The following is a 21,889-nucleotide window of genomic DNA, read 5'->3' on the forward strand; positions in this document are numbered from 1 at the left end:
CCAAACGGTAAATTGTATGACGGTGTGGGGTTTAATTGTCGTAATATTTAAGGTACATTATCAAAATCATTTTTTTAATGGTTTCATAACATGGAAGATGTATTACAGATTTTTAGATGTTTTCATACATTATGTTAATGATGTTTTCATTAATGAGTTGCTTTTACCATTATACAGACACACAAAACAGGATATGGGATAACTTTTGTAACGAAAACAAAAAATGAGCAAAAATAAAATGGCAATTGTATGTCTGCACGTATTGACTAACGTCAGTACAAAGATGAGAATACTTTAATGAATCGTGCTTGAATGGGTACATATCAAAGGCAAATGGTTAATTTTTAAAAATATAATACAGAGTATTTCTTTTTGGGGGTGCAGTATCCTGCTGTTTGTGTATTGTACATAGTGATTAAGAGTTGTTGTTTCATCAGCCATCGTTTGACCCCTTTACATCTATTTTGACACTTTTCAATGTCTTTTTTTTGTATGTTTTGTAGAGCATAATTTTAGAGGAAAATTGTTATTTTCAACTCTCATTATTACTGCAAATGTAAAAGTGACCATTGTCGTGGATGTGAGATCACTCGTATGATTATGACAATGAAGATCACTCTTATTATTTTTCACAGTTAGTTATTCAATAAGTGTAGCAATATACCCCTACGAAATAATTTTGCGTAAACCTCCTTTTTTGTTTAAAAGCGACATCATTTTGTTTAGGGAGTCACTTTACTGTTGTGTGTGTGTATCAGTTATGTTAAACATTGTGAAGTAAAACACTATTAAAATCAAGCCGAATAAACCAAACTTTCAATAACCAATGAGATAACGACATTTTGAAATAAAAAGGCATATGATACATACACTTTGCGAATATGAAATCGAACACAAGGAATACTATCCATTCGGCAAACTTTCTTATATCGAGCGTATATAACACATAATACTATGTTACATAACATTTAAAATGATCCCATCCTCTTTCCTAGCTTCCATTTCATCATATAATTATTTTCTTCATGTATTGGAGAGAAAGGTCATTTTGTCTTGCCGTGGTTTTTTTTTTTTTTTTTTTTTTTTTTGCCTGGGGAAGAGGGGCAATCATCTGATCTTATACATTTGGGTTCGTTATTTCATTTCTTTTTTTTTTGTGAAGGGGGAGGGTGACCATGTCGATTTAATAATCTATTAATTTCTTTACGTTTACTATTAGACGAGGGAATATCTGAGGTTATGGCTGGCCTGGGTGCTGCTTTCTCTCTGATAACATAATCGTCATGAGCAATACTGCAAAGGTTACGTTGTCATCATCGTCAACTTGTCAAGCCTTGCCATCATCAATGGCTGTGGATAAAATTAATAGGCCTAATCACTCTTCATAATCTAAGGGAAACAATGAAATCCATCGTCAGCCGGACTATAATATTCCCATTCGGGTCCAATCGCGCCTTAAATGGGGGTCGCTTCTGATCCCGATCGTAAAAGATATCGTATCTTATCTCAGCAGCCCGTATTGGTTCGCGGTATTCGTATTAGAACGTATCAGTACGTTGCTGCACGTACCAGATCGGGGATCCTGATCGTAATGGTCATGTTAGATCGGTACCAATCGTGAACTCAATCAGGGCAATCCTGTCGGATCGTATTTGAACGGCAGACCAGATCGTGACAGATCGTATCGCTTGAAATAGACCAATCGTGACCATATCGCAGCTAAGCGTACCGACACGTATTGACTCGCATAACCTCGTATCCAAACGTGAAATTTCAGACGAGTTCAACAAATTTTCCACGATCAGTTACGAATGTCCAATCGTGGCGTTCACAATGGATCGCACGATAGTGGGAACCCCGCTTTAACGTTAGAACCGTCTACGCATGTGTCCAGCACATCGACACTGTACATTGAAACCGACACACCTCATTACATAGCATTGCACATAAAAGAACGAACATTCTCGCATGATTATCTTCAAGGGTCTGTACAGCACTGGTTGAGGTGGGGATTCATGTTTTTTTTTTTAATATTCCTTTGCTTAGTGAGATAATGAGAAACCTATTATGAAATATGAAAGAGCATGACATTTTAAGAAGGATTCAACTTTTATTTGAATCGTGATGAAAATTGGTTTTCAAATGGCTGAGATATAAAAAAAAAACACAAAAAACGTGATAATAATAAAAGACTACAGGCCACAACTTTATTAGGATCGCTTTGTTTTCACCTTTTTTTTTTTTTTTTGATATCTCGACCACTTTAAAACCGATTTTCATCAGATAAACTTTTGATAACCCTTAGAATTGCATGCTCTTTGACATCTCATAGAGTGGTTTCTGAATACTTCGCAAAATGTTAAAACTAAAAGCTAAATCTCACCTCGACCAGAACTGTACACACCCTTAAAAGCGCAGTGGTATGCTATTCTTCACTTAGGATTTCAAAATGTCCAAATATTAATTACTGAAAAAAAAAAATCGATGATAAACAACAGCAGCAAACCAATTATACCATAGATTATTAATGCACATAGGAAAAGCGGTTTCAAAATTGCAGTATGGCTGTTTATGCTTCCACTTCACGTCTGCTTCGTGCCGCAGGCGGAAATTTAGAATGCATGGATAGCAGCCTTATCCAGTTATCGGGCTGCACTCTAGATAACGTTAGCTTGCGATCGCGGGCCGTGCGGGCGGGGAGGTGCAGTGTGTCACTGCAGCTATGGACTATTACGGTTTGAAGCTGGACACGCTAGTCAAAATAAACAAATGAATTAATAAATAAATAAAACATAATAACAGTGATAATAAGAAGTGTTCGCTGGACTTGATTTTTCTTATGTTTTGGATAAACAGGCATAGTGCTGAAGGAAAAGATAGGCTATCACGTCAATATTGTGCTATCAGCTACTTTGTAAAAAGATGCTTATATGTTATACTCTGCCCAAATGGGCATGCTTTTAAACTTATGATAATTTTAGGTTTTTTTCTAAATAATATCGAATATATTATTTCGCGATTCTTAATGATCGATATTATAATTTTGGGTCATTACTCAGTTCCATGGGCATGGCGAAATCATCGATTCGATGGTGTGTTGAGACGTTACTTCTAGCAGAATCAAAATTGATCTTATAATTTCTATTTGGAATTGTGGATAATTGATCAAGCAACAATGTCCAGAATTATTTTTTACCAACTGTTCATCAATACTGTCATCAGCTATGAATACTGTTTCATCATTAATAGCAGTTCCTAAAACACATAACCGTAGAATTGGATTTGGAGGACCTTTACAATTTCAGTCATGATTCTTTAATGTCGTCTAAAACCACTGAACGAATTAAATTATGTCTGTACACAGGTTCCCAGCTGACCGCCTAATTGTTTGACCATCACCCAGTCCTAATCTATAACGCAATTACATGTAGTTAAAAAGGCCCAGAGTTTTAATGGGAAACTGTATCCTACAATGAATGTATCGTTTCATTTTGGATATGCAGGTTTAGATTTCAGTTCACGAACTCGTCGTGATTCCATTGTGCTTTTTGATGATTGTATCTAACTGAGACTGTCGTCTGCATCATGCATGTCCCAAAGTTGTGGAGAGTTTTCTAATACTGTAGACCAAACACACAATGTGCTTTGAACAATGCGTAAAAGGCAGTTTGAAAGGTATTCCCTGGGCAGGATAGTACCGAGTGGTCACAATTAATGTAATATTGACCATGGTCTATGGTATCCTTCTGATGTTCTTTGGCCAACAAGTAGAGCTGCATCTGCTTCTTTCCCTCTTCAAGATAGTGATCAAGGCTATAGGCTATAGTATAGCATCAGACTGAAGCAATGAAATATAAACCTATTGTACAAAGTATGAAGCTAGTCCTAGACAAATTCGACCGTGAATTTTAATCTAATCCAAAATGTAATTAGTTTGACACTGTCATACATGGGTTAACCACGTTTTATTCGCATATGATTAACAATTTTCAAGCTATCATGCTCACGGACGGATGGACTATACTCAAAACCATAATGGCTGCGGTACCACTTCTTGACGGAGGCTTAAAGGGATTGTACAGTTATGGTTGAGACCTAATTTCAGGTTTCTAACAATTTTTGATGAGATAATGAGAAACCTCTTATAAAATGTGAAAGAGCATGTAATTCTATGACAAATTCAACGTTTATTTGATGAAAATTGGTTTTGAAATGGCTGAGATATCAAAAAGGAGCGATTCTAATAAAGTGTGGGACCCACACTTTATTATGATCGCTTTGTTTTACTTTGTTTTTTGATGTTTCAGTCATTCCAAACCCGATCTTCGTCAAATAAACTTTGAATTCCTCTTAAAATGGTATGTTCTGTACTATATCATAAGTGTTTTCTTGGTATCTCGCAAAAAGTTAAAAAACCCAATTCTCATCTCCACCAAAACTGTACTATCCCTTTAAAAGTGACTCTTATCCAGTTTTAATGATCACTATAATTGCATAATATAAATTGTACTTAATTTTTCGTAAGGGAAGTTATAAAATCTAACATTTTTTTTTCGAACTCGTAACTGATTTAAAGGAAAGTTCAAAATTTTAGCCTTCATAAGTGGCCCACAATCTCTAAAGTTTAAAGCTCGACTTTCAAAAGCACTTACGAGTAACGTTTTTGGTGTCATCAGCACATCACCCTGGCAGAGGCAGGATTTGGCCTCGTCGCGCCGCATCCGCCGCCGCCGCCGCCGCCGCCGCCGCCGAGATTTCCTTGTGAGCGCTCTACCAGCTGCGTTTCTTTTCCAATCATCTTCAAATTTGGCATGAAGGTGTAGTATATGGTAAGATGAAGAGGCCTACTGTTTTTGGTGATGGCGCCCTTGCTTGTTCCGCCTTTATGTACATGAAAAGGTAAATTCAATGGGGTCTGCTTGTGAGCGCTCTTCTGGCTGTCGTTCGGTAAGCACTATTTGGGCACCCGTCCCGCTTCATCATGAATATTCATCAGGCAGTAAGATACTGTGCTAGTAAATGGCAGAACGCTGGACACGTGCAAAACGTATCGGCGGGAAGCGTGTTTTTTTTTAGACGGCACAGATTGGGGCATTTCTTCAAAAGGGGTCTTGAAACAGACTAATAGCGGATGTGCGCTTGCGCACCACAGAACTCTAAACACGTGTTTAGAGTTCTGTGGTGAGCACTCACTGAACTAAAATTACTTCAGTGCAGTTAACCGGAGGGCCAAACCCCAAAAAGTCGCTTACTTAACGAGTGAGTTGCACTCTCTCTACAAACTAAGTAGACCATGCTTATTTTCAAGTTTTTATTGTAACAAACAACATTCCACTGGTCTACCTCAAAAAATTTGTTGCGAAAGCCTCCAAATCCAAGATGGCGTCCAAGATGGCCGCCATATTTACTGAATTTGTTATTTGAAAGATAGAATTTGATTGAAAAATCATATTTCAACAAATTTGATGTCATGTGAAAGAGAATAAAATTTTCTACAAGTTGATACCATTTTTGTGGGTTATTGTGATAATTGGATTGAGATTTTAAGGAAAAAACACTCATTTTTTGATATTTTTCTGAAAAAAGGAAAATCATGAAATTGTTTGATTCAGCATAAATCAAAGAAAGACTGAAGGATTATCTTGAAACGTTTCAAGAATTTTGTTTGACATATAATTAATATTTGAAGAAAATTAGGGGTCAGTACCTTTTTCGGTTCAGGAGTTATAATGTCTCAAACTTGAAAACTCACTATGTAAAAATGGCCACTTTAGTTGTGACAAGACCTTGTTGGTCGTAAAAAAAGCCTGTGCGCGCCAAGACTACTACACGCACCACTGCCACTGGAGCTTGTAGCAGTGCCAGTGGTGCGTGTAGTAGTCTTGGCAAACGCAGACTTTTCTTTGAAAAACAAGGGTTTGTGCCTGCAAACTAACTTTTCATATACCAAGTGGTAGCTCAGGTAACGCTGATTGCTATTACAATGTATTTCAAAGTAGATTGTTCTGAAGCAGATGAGATGAAGCAAAAAAATATCTTTCAAATAGAGGTAGAAGCTTGAAACAACCTTGCTATAGAAAGTTTAAAACAAAATTTGGATCAATCACTCAAAAAATTCAAGATTGCAGGCCATCAAAGCTGACATAGTGTATTGCGCCAAAGTAAATGTATCATTTCAATTTTGATACAATCTTGTCTGTTTTGCTGTCTATTTATATGGTTTTTATATATTCTGAACATTTTAATGCCATTTCAAACCATCTTAGGTTTTTATGGAGACATTTTTCCGAATGCACCATGAATATTTCTCTAAAAAGTTTACAAAAATAAAATTAAAAATGTTTATTAAAACCATGCAGAAATTAACATCTTTCCCATATAATCAATATTTGGAGAAAATTAGAGGTCAGTATTGTATTTGGTTCAGGAGTTATAATGTCTCAAACTTGAAATCCCATTTTACATAATATGTTATTTACACGCATCTGTTCCCAAAGACGTAACAGAGGGTCAAATTCAAGATCGTGCTTACTTTTCGAGTTCCACTCTCTCTATAATCAAGACCATACATAATATTAAGCATACTAAGCAATGTTCCGTAAGTACACCTCAGTAGATTTGTTGCAAAGTACAGATACAGTCCAACAGGGCCGCCATTTTATTGAAATTAACATTTCAAACCTAAAATTTGATAGAGACATTGGATTGCAACAAATTTGATGTCATATGAAGGAGAGTAAAACTTTCTAAAAGTTGATACCACTTTAATTGTGTATTGTGATATATTGGGGGGGGGATTGTTTGCTTCTCTTTTTTTTTGGGGGGGGATCCATATTTTATATTGTTTTGAAAAAAGGAAGAAATGTAAAAATGCATGATTTACTATTTATCAAAGAAGAACTGAAGAATTATTTTGAAACCTGCGATTGAGATTGAGATTTACTGAGATTGAGACATAATTCATATTTCTGGAATTACAGGCAATATCATACACTGCTGACAAGTTAACATCTAAAACTTGAAAAATTATATCTATGCATTATAAATGTTGCTTACAATGTGTTTACATGGTCACACATGTAATACTGTAATGGTCTGGTGACTTGCAAGTACCTGCAAACTAACTTTTCATGCCAAGTGGTAGGTGACGCTGGTCGCTATACTGTAGCATTTCATCATAGTAGATTGTTCTGAGGCAGACAAGATTGAACAGAAAGTATTTTCCAAAAAGAGATAGGAGCTTAAAATTTGGCACAAATTTTGCCAATGTGTAATATTTAGCGATAAAAATAGTATCCACACAAAATTCAAGATGGCGGTAATTAATCGAGGTTGTCGTTCAAGGCATTATTTGCCATTAGTGCATGTAAAATAAAAACCCAGCTTTACTTAATTCCTCAAACTAGTTCTAAACTGTGAGTTAGGGATTAATGTACAAACTTAAATCAGTATAATTAATGCTAAATATTGTTAGATATACTAAATAGATCTGATAAGAATGCTTTTTTTATGTCAACAGTTATCATGGTTATGGTTTCTTGAACAGAAATGGTGATATCTCCGTATGTTTTAGGCTTTATTATAATTTTTTTTACATGGTAGAATGTTTTGTAATACAACTAACCTGCACATACAAATCGAATGTGATATCTCTCCCAATGGTAAACAATACCTTTAGTGTGTTGCGTCAAAGTTATCTCAACTTATAACTTATAATTTGATATGTTTTTTTAATCTGCTTATATTGCTGTCTATTACATGTTTCTATACATCCGAACGATATTGTACTAGTGTAAACCATATTGAGGGTCTTTTTTTTTTGGGGGGGGGGGGTGGAGCTCATTCCAGTGTTAGGGTAAGGCCCAATCTTTGATAAAAAAAGAAATGCTTCTGTATCAAAGATGTGTTTTTTTACTTGTATGTTGCTCTGCTGTGGTAGAAACGTGAATGATGATGGTATATGTGTAATAATGTCTGATCCGTAGATGTCCTTGAAAGAGCTTCTGATCCGAACCCCCCCCCCAAAAAAAAAAAAAAAAAAAATCCAACATGGCGGCAATTTCTCAACTTTGCTCTTAATGTGTTGTGCGTAATTACTTTTCAGTATATTGTTCGAATAAAATTGTCCAAATTGATTATTCGTGCTGTATATTCACATTTACAAATAAGCATGCTGAAACTGTATTTTCCGTTATCATATTTTTCTTACATTGTTTTTAGGCTGATTTCATGTGGGTTATAGTGTCACAATTGATCTGAACTTACGCCATTGGTAGACGTTTTCCTATATTAGATATCAGGATCACTCGAGAGTGAAAATGTTCATTTTCATTCATTTTAGAGTGACCTCGGGGATCACTCGAAGAGTGACGACTGATCCCTAAGGCAGGGCTCGACACTAACGGTGGTCCGGTGGCCCGGGTCCACAAAAAAAAAAAAAAAAAAAACGCACCTCGGGCCACCAAAATGTCAGAAATGAAGAATTTGGTGGCCTGATCGGGCCACCAAAAAAGGTCGGATATTTGCCTTTGGGCCACCAAAAATGAAAGTTAGTGTGGAGCTCTGCCTAAGGTCACTCTAAAATGAGTGAAAATGAACATTTTCACTCAAAAGTCACTCCAATTTCACTCTAAATTCACCATTTTCTGTTATTCACTCCTCACATCAAAAGTAAAAACTTCCACTCGATTTGTTTTTTCTTTTTCGGAGAGTAGAATATAACTGGTTTAAAAAATGTGTCCATAAAAACTTAAAATGGTTTAAGATAGCACAACAGACAAATTTGTATCAAAAACGAAATAATGCATTTCATTTGGCGCAATACACTATGTCAACTTTGATGGCTGTCATCTTGATTTTTTTTTTTTTTGAGCGGTTGATCTAAATTCTGTCTTAAACTATCTATAACAAGATTGGTGCCAAGTTTCAAGCTACTACCTCTATTTGAATTTTTTTTTTTTTGCTTCATCTCATCTGCTTCAGAACAATCTACTTTGAAATAATAGCGATCAGTATCACCTGAGCTACCACTTGGTATGAAAAGTTAGTTTGCAGGCACAAACCCTTGTTTGTCAAAGAAAAAGTCTGCATTTGTCAAGACTACTACACGCACCACTGGCACTGCTACAAGCGCCAGTGGCAGTGGTGCGTGTATTAGTCTTGGCGCGCGCAGACTTTTTTACGACCAACAAGGTCTTGATCACAACTAAAGTGGCCATTTTTACGTAGTGAGTTTTCAAGATTGAGACATTATAACTCCTCAACCGAAAATGGTACTGACCCCTAATTTTCTCCAAATATTAATTATATGTCGAACAAAATTCTTGAAATGTTTCAAGATAATCCTTTAGTCTTTCTCTGATTTATGCTGAATCAAGCATTTTCATGATTTTCCTTTTTTCAGAAAAATATCAAAAAATGAGTGTTTTTCCCTTAAAATCTCAATCCAATTATCACAATAACCCACAAAAATGGTATCAACTTGTAGAAAATTTTATTCTCTTTCATATGACATCACATTTGTTGAAATCTGATGTTTTTATCTAATTCTATCATTTAAATAACAAATTCAGTAAATATGGCGGCCATCTTGGACGCCATCTTGGATTTGGAGGCTTTCGCAACAATTTTTTTGAGGTAGACCAGTGGAATGTTGTGTGTTACAATAAAAACTTGAAAATAAGCATGGTCTACTTAGTTTGTAGAGAGAGTGCAACTCGACCTCTGTTTTTAGCTTTTGGCCCCCCGGTTAAGTGGGACGTACGCGACGCCGTAGCCATAAGTGCACGCTGCAACGCATGCATGGGCAGTTCGCAACGCGCAGACTTTGCATGCATACGAGCCATTCAGGGGTGATACTTGTACAAAATGATTCCGAGTGTTTACAAAATTTGTTGCGATAGCGTACTTTACACAATATTAATATTGTAATTTGTAGCGATAGAGCATGCTATGTACAATTATGCATCACACTAGCTGGTTTGAAGAAGTCATTTACGTTCTACCTTCTCAGATAAAGTGTTCAATTTTCGTTTCATTAAGACTGAAATATCATGGGCCATGTATAAGTGCCTGTTGCTATAGGGTTCATTGTCAAGCTTGGTACTATTAGCAAGTGACCTATCTAATCAACATAGAATTTTATTCCAAGCATAGCTACATGAGTCTCTGGTATGGCATAAAGCACGGTTTCAGTGATATAAATACATGTATTTAGATCACTGAAACCTTGCTTTATGCCATACCTGTCCATAGACATCTGCTGTACCGGTAATTAACATTTAATCAAAGTGAAACAAGTGTGCATTTTATTTTGTGAAATAAAAATATTGTGCCTTTAACTGAAATAATAGAGTGCCATTTTGATACAGCTATTACACAAAAGCAAGTCATCATTTTATTTGAATGACAGCACAATGAATGTCCCATAAATCCACGTCCTTAATTTGTTTGTATGGTTTTTTTTTTTTTATCTCATACCGGTACCCATAAATGAAATAAATTATATTTCTCTCATCCCCTCCTATGGGACAAAAGCTACTCGAATATTAATACCTGTTTATACTATTCTTGTGTTTATTCTACTTGACGGCTTTCTAATATGGAAAAGTAATAATTCATTAGTCCCATTCAGATAGCATGATGCCAAACTACTGCCCCAACTGTTTGGAAAAATCCTCCAGCATCATTATCACAACTTATCACATAGGCCTACAAATCTCCACACAAGATGTGCAATAGTGTTTTTAGCTCTAGAAATAGATCTAGACTCTAGATCTATACCTAACTTGGTTAGTCACCTATTAAACGTTAGAATTAAAGTTTTGAACTGATTGATCCTGTTATTCATATACCTAAAGCACAGTTAAGGCTATGTTACTTATCCTACTATTAAAGACAAGTATTAAAAGATACATTTTACCTACCAAAACATACCAAACTTCATTCATGTGAAATCTTATTAAGTTTAAACTTTAAGATCACCCCACAGAATTGCGTTGAATTCACATCCAGCCAAAAACTCTGCCGCTCAGAAGGGGCTCAGACTTTGCTCCCAACTCAGTCATATTTTGTTCACACATAGCCTTGCCCTAGGCTAGGTCTTCTACAAGTCACATGTCAAATCAGACACCCAGGGCCTAACTTTAATAATTTTACAGTTTTACTAATTATTAAGCATTTACCCATTAACTTTAGAAAAAGTTAGGTAGACTAGGTTTAAAAGCCACTTCACTGGCATACGGCGGACTGCTTGTCATGTTCATGTAACATAGAGTCTAGACTTTGATATAGTCATACATCCATTATCATGGACATGGCATCATGCCCATTATTGTGTTGTGCGGATCTCTACTGCACTACTCTCAATGACAATGCATTTACTTATCATTATGGAAAATTATTTAAAAAATCACCGTGCAAAATGAAATCAGTCGAAAACTACCCAAAAAAGAAGAAATATGACACTATTCTGCTAATAAACTTTATACCTTAACTGAGCAGGAATGGTGTCTAAACACATTGTTGACACATTTAAAGACAGGTACAATCATACTGTGTTAGCCTTATACTTTGCCGCGAATATCAACATCTGCGCTGGCGTTTATGCGCTGCGCTGCTATAGTATTATAGACAGTACATACGGTATTGCATTGGTCGAAAGTTGACTCATGACTAGTGCAATCATGACTAGTCTCACCCCGCAGGCACTATTCAGAGGAGGAAAAAACGTGTCCCATAGGTTTAACACGCGCCATGCCCCAATCTGTGCCGTCTAAAAAAACACGCCGCCGGGAAATGTAAAAATCTCGAAAAATTGCATCAACGGGGAATGTTAAAACGTCTCGCCGGGAAATGAAAAAAAAAATATGTATTTTCACGGTATTACGGATACATGTAGATGATGAATATTCATGATGAAGCGGGACGGGTGCCCAAATAGTGCTTACCCTGTCGTTCTTCTTCGATCATCTTCAAATTTGAACCCCTATGGGTTTTGATGATGGCGCCGTCGCTTGGTCCGTCTTTATTTTTGTGGAAAAAACAGAGATTTCTTTGTGAGCACTCTACCGGCTGCTCTTTTTTTCTCCAATCTTCTTCAAATTTGGCATGAATGTCCATTATGGTAAAGACGCCTACTGTTTTTGGTGATGGCGCCCTCGCTTGTTCCGTCTTTATACATGAAAAGGTAAATTCAATGGGGTCTGCTTGTGAGCGCTCTACTGGCTGCAGTCCTTCTTCGATCGTATTCAAATTTGGCATGAAGGGGTATTATGATACGACAAAGATGCCTATGGTTTTTGGTAATGGCGCCCTCGCTTGTTCAGTCTTTATACATGAAAAGGTAAATCCAATAGGGTCTGCTTGCGAGCGCTCTATACTGGCTGCAGGTCTTTTTCGATCACCTTCAAATTTGGCATGAAGGTGTATTATGGTGAGACGAAGACGCATATTGTTCTTGGTGTCGTCGGAGACATCGTTGCCATGGTAACAAGAATTTTGTGGCAATAGAGATTTCCTTGTGAGCGCTCTACCGGCTGCGTTTCTTCTCCATGGGTATAATTGGGTGTTAGGTTCAAGGCAGAATAAAGATTTGGATTAAGGTAAGCGTTAAGCTTTATGTGCGCTTCAACACTTGGATTCCTTGCGGGAGCATTTGTCATCACAGCATTTGTCATGGAACCCGCTTTGTCAGTTAACAAAACAATGAAATATCAGAAGTGAAAACAAAACCAAAAAAAAAAAGTGTCTGCATTGATACCTGTTGTCACCTATTGCCATAATATTTTTATCCCAAATTCATCCAATCGCATACTGGAAGAGGGTTAAGTTTACAATGCATCCTGATTTAATACTCTATAATTGTATTCCCTCGCAGGTACTACCAGAGGATACTCTAGATTCTGCAGAGTTGCACCTCGGCATCATATTACTGTCATCAAATCTGGTACCCAGAGGCAAAATGTGGATAGGATCATTGTTGCCATGATAACTGTATTTATTTATGGTATTTCTGTGTGAGCTCTATATATTGCGATGATGTATAATGCTGTGGGTTCGGGGGATACATGTGCTCGGCTGCGCGACCCGCCGAGCACCAATCTCTAGTTTTGTTTTTGTGTGTGTGTTTTTTTTTTGTATAAAGTAGAAAACGAAAATTCATTAAGCTCGTAAATCAATTGCATGTATTTGAAGTACCAAAGTACTATGAGTTCTCATTGCCTGCCTGAAATGTCCCATAAAGGCTCGTTTAGATATGATGAGACAAACTCCGTCAACATTTTTAGTACACAGGTCAACGGTCAACGTTATAAAGGTAAGCCAAAATGGATGGTACCATGGTACCTGCGAAGACGTGCTTGGAGCTATTTTTCTGGTAAGTTTAAGCCTTTAGGTGGATGATAAATTATATTGCAAGCACTTTGTAAGCGGCAGTATATGGTTCTTGTGTGGCTGTTTTTTGTGTTTTTTGTTTTGGGGTGTTTTTTTTTTTTTTTTCTAGCGCAAGCAGTTGCCTCGCATATCGCGAGGCCTACGGCTACGCCTACCTGAAATAAGAGTTGCATTCATCATCGTTGAAATTGTTCAGGTCGAAAGTTTCGTAGTCGAAGTACCTAAAGTCGGTGTTGGTGGGTTTGTTGACATCATAAAGGAGCATGAATTCCTCTTTATCGATGATATCCAAGCAATGACCAAAGAGCAAGCACTCTCGAACCCTGTGAAGGTTCGCCATTTTGTAGTCCCTCCTCGTCACCTGATGAAATTGATCACGTGATACCTTTTCATGTCCTCGTCCTAAAAATCGAAACGATATTTTGCAGAACGGAGACTATTATATACCCGACGGTCCAGTTACAGTTTTCAACCGTCGTAGAAAGCATCCGTCGTCAAAAACTTAACGCTCCTCATTATTGCAGGTGTCCAACACATCGACATTAGGGAGCTTTAGATTTGCAGCTTGGAATCTTGAGACGACGCTTGAGCTGGACGTTCTCCTTACTCCTTGCGTCGTGGCGTGCTGAGGTACGCTAGGACGCAACCTATGAAATAAAATGGCGCCCCAATAATCGGTGCATCAAATTGCTCTCTATGTCGTGAACTGTGTGGACGTAAAAAAAAAAAAGAAAAAAAGAGCCCAGAACGCGTAGTGAAAACTCAGACACGCAAGCTATGAATAGATCGACTGTGATACTCGATTCGTTTACGATTTTTTTTTTCGCCCTGAACGTCCCCGTCACAAATATCTAAAGCTCCCTACTGTACATTGAAACCGACACCCTTCTAATTATAGCATTGCGCATAAAGAACGAACGTTCACGCATAAGACTCGACTGTTTTAGCGCAGTGGTTTTCTGGTCTTCACTGAGGATTTGAAAACTTCCAGATATTACTGAAAAAAAAAAGAAATCCATAATAACATCAGCAAACAAATTGTACGATAGATTAGGAATGCACGTAGGAAAAGCATTACTCGCACTGGGAGTCGGTTTCAAAATTGCTGCGCAATAATTGAGTGGGCTGCGTCAAAATAACACCGCGCAATGCGTTCGGAAACATTATGACTTCGCTTTCACTTCACGTCTGCTTCTTGTCGCAGGTAGAAATTTAGAAAGCACGGATAGCAGCCTTATCGGGCTGCACTCTAGCTGGCGATCGCGTCCGCACCGGCGGGGAGGTGCGGTGTACGTAATTATTGCAGCATATATGGACCATTCCAGTTTGAAACTGGACACACTTGTCAAAATAAATAGATAAATAGATAAATAGATAAATAGATAAATAGATAGATAAAAAGACAGATTAATAAATAAATAGATAAATAGATAAATAATAATGATAATAGTAAGAAGTGTTCGCTGGACTTGATTTTTCTGATGTTTTGGATAGCTAGGCCCAGTGCTGAAGGAAATGATAAGCTAAGCACGTCAATATTGAGCTACTTTATACAAACAAAAACAAAACAAGTTTAGATGTTCGATACTCTGCCCATATGGACATGCTTTTAGATAAATGATAATTTCTTCTGTTTTTCTACATATCCAACACAGTTTGCGATTCTTTATGATCGATATCATACTTCGGGGCCGTGACTCAGTCCCATGGCGTATTCATCAATTCGGTGGTCTGTTTAGACATTACTTCTAGCAGAATCAAAATTGATTTTATAATTTCTAATTGTGGATAATTGATAAAGCAACAATATCCAATATTGTAATTTTTTTACAAATATTCTTGTTCATCAATACTGTCATCAACTAACGATGCATACTGATTCATCATTAACTATATACCATCTGTCTCTATCTCTGTTCCTAAAACGTATAGCTGTAGAATTGTATTTGGAGTGTATGTACCGTCACAATTTCAGTCATGATTTTTTAATGTCTTCTTAAACCACCGAACGCATGAAATTATGTCCGTGCACAGGATCCCAGCTGACCGCATACGAGTCATTGTTTGTCCATCACTCAGTCCTTGTTTAAAACGCAGATGGTTAAAAAAACCAGAGTTTAAGTGGGAAACTGTTTCCTTCAAGGAATGTATCGCTTCATTTTGGATTTGCAGGTTTAGATCTCAGTTCACGAGTACAATATGTACTCGTGATTCCAAAGTGCTTTTTGTATCTAACTGGTAGATTGTTTTCTGCATCATGCATGTCCCAAAGTTGAGAGGTTTCACCTACTGTAGACCAAACAAATAGTGTGCCTTGAACAATGTGTCAAAGGCAGTTTGAAAGTTACAGGGCAGGATAGTACCAAGTGCATGGTCACAATGACGTAATATGGGTTTATGTTATCCTGATGTCCTTTGGCCAACAAGTAGAGCTGCATCTGCTTCTTCTTCCCTTCTCAAGATAGTGATCAAGGCTATAGACTGCAGCAATGGAAAAATGATTGTACAATGTATGAAGCTAGTCCTAGACAAATTCGACTGTGACTTTTAATCTGATCCAAAATGTAATTAGTTTGAGTCAGTCATAAATGGGTTTACCACGATTTATTCACATTATGATTAACAATTTTCAAGTTATCATGCTCGCGGACGGATGGACTTCTAAGTATACCCAAAACCAAAAACGGCTGCGTTACCACTTATTGACGGAGGCTTAAAAAGGGACTCTTATCCAATTTTGACGATCACTATAACTTTACCATATAAACTTACTCATACTTAATTTTTCTTTAAAGAAGCTTTGAAATTTAACACTTTTCTCGAACTCGTGACTGATTAACGGGAAAATTCAATTTTAGCCTTCATAAGTGGCCCACAATCTCTAAAGTTCAAGGCTCGACTTTCAAAAGCACTCACGAGCAACATTTTTGGTGTCATCAGGACATCACTCTGGTAGAGGCATTAAGTGAGCAAAAAAATATTGACAGCATCCAAAGAGGTCATCTGTGAAACATATTTGAAAAGGAAGTGACCCGAATATAATCATATAGCTGAACAGAAAACAGAAAATTTCCCCAGTTCTCTAATTTATTATCTGTATGAAGTAGAAAACGCAAATTCAGTAAGCTCTTAAATTAATTGCATAGTAGAATACCAAAGTACTTTGAGTTCTAATTGCCTGCCTGAAACGCCCCATAAAGGCTTGTTTAGATATTATGAGACAAACTCCGGCAACATTTTAAATGCACAGGTCAACGGGATATGAGGCGGCAAACAAAGAAAAGAAAAATAAACAAAACAACAAAAACTGAAACACTGAGACAAGGAGCATCTTAGCCTCACTGTGGCAAAAAAGCTAAGGACCAATCAAAGTCTTAAAAGTTAGTGAAAGATGCGATGTCATGAGAATTTGCGCAACGTTTAGCAAAATCTCTTTTATTTGAGCATTGACGTGTGAAATGTGCGTTCATATAAAAAAGTGGCGTAGCTTGGTTCGGCGCACCATATCTGAGCAAACCTTAAGGTTTCTATAATCATGTAGACTCTCCACCGTTTTGAACTGGGTAAGAAAATAGTCTATTGCCGAAACCACGGAAAACTTGCACAATCCTTTACGCCCTGGGCCGGTATTCTATAAACTTGATAAGCATGCTATAAAGTCAGAAAAGCTAAGCCATTTTGCTTATTTTCTAGCTAAAACAAAATCCTTAGCCGAAGCTCTTATTCCATAATAATTGGCTAAGAATTTTACTAAGAATTTCATCTTGGCTAAGACAAATTTTGGCTTGCTGGCTACGCATATTTTCTCAAATATGTGCCGTCGGCATTCCCTAATGCTATTTGTCTAAGAAAGTAAGTTTAAGACAGCTATAAGCTCAATTGTGGCGGACAGCTGTGGCGCCTTGGTTGTTGCCGTTGAGGGCGCTGAACCGAGAGATATTAGTATGTAATGTGGTGAGTGTATTTCCCGAAAGACTGATCAACTCCGTGGGCGAGGAGGTGTTAAGCCGAAAATGTCCAAGCGGTAAAACATACGGAGTAACCGACCTTTCGGAAACTATTAGTCTCGGGTACTTTATAAGATTTTTTTTTTTCTGGCCAAAAACAGTGTTTCTAGTAAGAAAAAGAAAATCTTACAAACGCTATAAATAGCCGTAACCTGTAACAGTGTTTTGAAACGCACAAAATAGTGCGTTTCAAACAGTGTTTCTGTAGAAACAGTGTTAAAAAAAAAAATATATAAACGCGACCGCGATCTCAAACACTGTTTAAATGACGTCATAATTGCTTTGCGTTGAATGTGTTTCCGGGTGCCCGACCCAACCTTCGAGCTTCCCTTCCAGATGCCCCTTCAGCTTCCATGTCGATATCAGATGATGACGAAAGAGGGGCCAAGGCCAGGCCAAAGAAGAGTGACATCCTCGATATCGATTCTGCGTCAGTCGACTGGATCCCCTGTTGTTGCTATAAACGGTAAGATGTAGCTCATTCTATTTCTGTTTCTGCTGTTCTAGTTTGATTTGATGGAAAATAGATTCATCCTGACCTTTGCGTAGGGACTTTTGAAATTTGAGCCTTTGAAGGCTTTGTTTTCATTCCTAAATTTTAGACGGGCCACTATACTAGTAATAGGCCTAGTATCAAACTGAAATTTAGCACGTGCTGTGTGACATGACACTGACACTGTGACAGACCAAAACAAAAGTTTGTATCGGATAATTCTTTAGAGTTATCTAATTTGAATTTTATAGAATACAGGCAGTGGATATCGACACACGCGTGTATCGCTCAGCCACACGCCGATATTAATACGTAGCCTCGTAGGGCCTATGGCAATACTCTAACGTTACATCACACTACTCTTATAGGGCCAATGTGGCAAGTGCCGCTACTGACGATAATAACGATGGCGTAACATTCTCCTGAAGCTAAGCCTAAGCGGTGGGGAGGAATCCGCTCCTCCCGATCTCCGGCTCGTTTTACGTGTACACTGGAATTGGGTTGTCCTCCATCATCATGACCAACATTAATCAATGAATGAACATCATGATGTTCATGATGGCGTGTATTCTCGCCGTGTTGGGACATGTCTTCTTCAGCTCAGCCTAGCTTATGCACAGAATTAGAACAGTGCATGCAAATTGCAAATGATTATATAGACTATAGTTCAGCTGCTAGCTCATCAGCTGCAGCCCACTCGATCGCCAGCTAGGTAATTCGGCTCAAGTTCGTTATAACCGATATCGCGATCACAAAAGTGCGCGCCCGACACGCTCGGGAGAAAAATCTTATAAACGCTGTTCTGACAAAACCGTGTTTCAAAGCAGTGTTTCAAAACAGTGATTCTCGGCACGAAAAATCTTATAAACGAAGCCTTGGTGGGGATGAGTTATTTGGCCAAAGTTTAAATGACCGTGGAGGGAAGATGGAATAAAGGGGAGGAGTATCTGTGCAGAGTATGTATGTATGTTTAGAATAGTGGGGTTGTGCGGTGTATGAAAATAGAAACTGAGTCAAGTGAGTCGTACACAGAAACAAAGACACAGGTTGCAAAACTCAGATTTTAAGTTCAACAAAACAAAAAAAAAGTTTATCATTTCTTTTACACAAGGTTCCAACAAAAATCTCCACTGTTTCGTACTCTTTCACGTGTATGTGACTATACGCCTGAAGCAATCCTAATCTTAACCTATATTATTCAGCTTTCATGCATGCCTATTACCTCGTAAATTCCAATGTCAGAATCCAATCCTCTGAACTCCGAATTGTGGGGCCTAGTTTGGACCCAATTAGTGAATCGCCAGAATCCCTAAGATTTCCTGAAGCTAACATAAAGCATGTTTCTTATATTCTGGTAGAGTATGCATGATGAGCTTGCCAGAAGATATAAAGTATAGCCTACGAGTAATTTGAAATTTTACGTGAGAATATATGGCGGGGGGGGGGGGGGATTGCTAAGTGTGTTGAGGAGTGAGCAGAGAGTGGCTCGTTACCTGGAGTAGAACTCCAGGAGTCTCCTCTAAATTTATTATCGTGGAGATATGAGGGAGCCACGGAGAGAAGTTTATAATTTAGTGTGTTGACAGGTTGAGGAGTGAGCATAGAGTTCGCTCGTTACCAACTAGACTTAATGCGGACGTCGAGGGAAACACTACGCGGAGATAGCTACGATATGCTTTAAGCGCTAAACTTGTACCCTCCGTGAATTCTGTGCTTGCTTAACGTCGCAAATATCTTATTATCTCCACATATATCACTTTCTATAGTATAAAATCCATGTTTTGATAAATTGGGAATGATTTACCAGGTGACTAGATACGTAATAGCCTAGAGAATAAATGTCTCTGAAATTTTCTGAAATCGACAAAATAGCAGTATTTTTTCACTCACGAAGGACATAAATCAAAAACTTGACGTTCCTACGTCATCTCGCGACTCAAAGCCGAAGCTCGCATTAAAACTCATACCATTTGCAGGTCAGCTTCCGAAGAATAATAACATTAATTTCTATCACCAAAGCCTAATTTGTGTAAACGTTTATTTGTATTTGCAACTTATATTTCTCAGAGAAGGTGAATTTAGGAAATTTTGAATCTGAATTATAATAGACGGCCAAAACATCGACGACAATGAACGAGGGAAGGTCTGCAATCCTGAATGATAACTACGCGGTACGCGCATCTATTGACAGTGTTTTGGATTCTTCGTAAAGGGCATTACATTGTATTCACATTCCATATCTCTGCATATTCCTAATTCACTAATTCGTTCAATTATCAGGATATTCCTGGCCAACAATAATAAAGTGACATTTCCTATCATTTCAATGCCTTATAATGCATCAGGTACGTTTGCTAAAATGTAGATCCACCCATAATGTATACGTAGACTTTATACACGAATCCAAACAAAACAATTTCAGCAATAAGCTATAAATGCGATAAATCAGGAATAACAGTAAATGTCGTAAACTTTAATTAAAACTTGACTTACACAACGAGGTTGGCTCGTTATACAACCCTTCTCTGAAATGCGTAATCGCATTTATAAGTACATGTATAAATTTCATCTGAACTTAAATATTTCATGCTTATAAAGTAGTGAATTTCTTCGAAGAGACAATTAACGGAAGTGTAAAACTGGGACACTTCACTTCATTTCCAATTTATACTAATATACAATCAAACCAATATCAAAGTCGCAACTTTGACGAATGAAACACGGGCATTTGACAGACCTCAGCCTTCGCTTCCTAAATGATATGTGAATGTGGGCCCTTATATACACCCATCCGATAATAAACTCCTCTCGAGTCACACCAAAGACCAAAAACTACACGCACACTCCAAAAAGTCAATACATACCAGAAATCCATATCCATAAACCTCAAATGAGAATGTGCGTCAAAATAGTTACTCCAGGAACAACCAGGCAACTGCTAATACCTACTAAATAAGCCATTCTATTCACCACATTCCGGCGATATTTTGTGTGTGTGTGTGTGTGTGTGTGTGAACAAGTTTTGGTCTCCTCGAAGAAATGTTTAATAATCTAAACACTTGAGTCATCAAACATCAAATTCAGTGGCGTTGCAAAAGATTCACATGCACTGAAGGATAGAAGAGAGACAGAAAGAGAAGGGAAAGAAAGGAAAGAAGAAGAAAGATTAAAGGTGGATGGAAACAGATAGATACGGTAGGACGTTGTAGGAAGATCCATGCATCCTTCAGAGATAACTTCATTGTATATGTACACATCGTAATATAAGAACATTGTGCGAATACCCACAGGCGCGGCAGGATAACGAGAGAAGAAAGATCCGACGAGAAACACGGAGAGCTAAAAGGAAACGGCAAAAATAGACAAACCAAAATCGGAGGGTTCTTTAATTCCTGAAAACTTTATACTGAAAACGTGTATAGAACTGACCGTAAGGGAGGTGCGCCGTCTCAATTACCCTATTAACAGTCTCCCCGCTTGTGATCTTCAGGGTCCATGGTTTGTGTCGCCTGGTTCTCGAAATGCATAGTTTCTTCCGACACGTCTCCTCCGAGGCTGAGGACGTCTTCGGGGGCTGGCTCCGAGTCTTTGGACTAGCAGGACTGAAGTCGACTTCCGGGGTAGGGGCTGGAGCTGGAGACGGGGGAAGTGGTTCCCTTGCCACTTCTGGAGGTAGGCCGGCCTCCAAGTCCATTAGGACAGCATCAGGGGTGGGACTGGTGGTGCGTGTACGCGGGTCCTTGATGGGTGAAATCTTGGTGCTCGCAAATCGGTAGGTGCTCGGATGGGAGAACGACTGCGCTCCCGACGCGACTTCTTGTTGGCGTGTCGCTGCTCCTCGTGCTCCGCCATCTTTTCTTTAGACAGTTTCTGTTCGACCAGAACACGCACGTGAAAGGCATTCTGCAAAAGGAGAGAAAGGGAAATAAGGAAATAAAAGGAATAAAGGTATTGTTCGTGGTCCCGCGAGTGGGAAGTGCCCTGGGGGCACACATAG

At 38.1% G+C, this 21,889-nt stretch overlaps 1 pseudogene; it reads right to left on the bottom strand.

Annotated features, from left to right (window-relative positions):
• Nucleotides 1-21,586, bottom strand: part of LOC139712851 (uncharacterized) — a 30,621-nt pseudogene extending 9,035 nt beyond the window's left edge.
• Between the last annotated feature and the right edge of the window lie 303 nt (nt 21,587-21,889).

The sequence above is a fragment of the Diadema antillarum genome, unplaced genomic scaffold (genome assembly GCF_040938485.1).
Source record: "Diadema antillarum isolate AM-2024a unplaced genomic scaffold, OU_Dant_1.0 seq00001865_RagTag, whole genome shotgun sequence".
In the NCBI taxonomy this organism is placed as follows: domain Eukaryota; kingdom Metazoa; phylum Echinodermata; class Echinoidea; order Diadematoida; family Diadematidae; genus Diadema; species Diadema antillarum.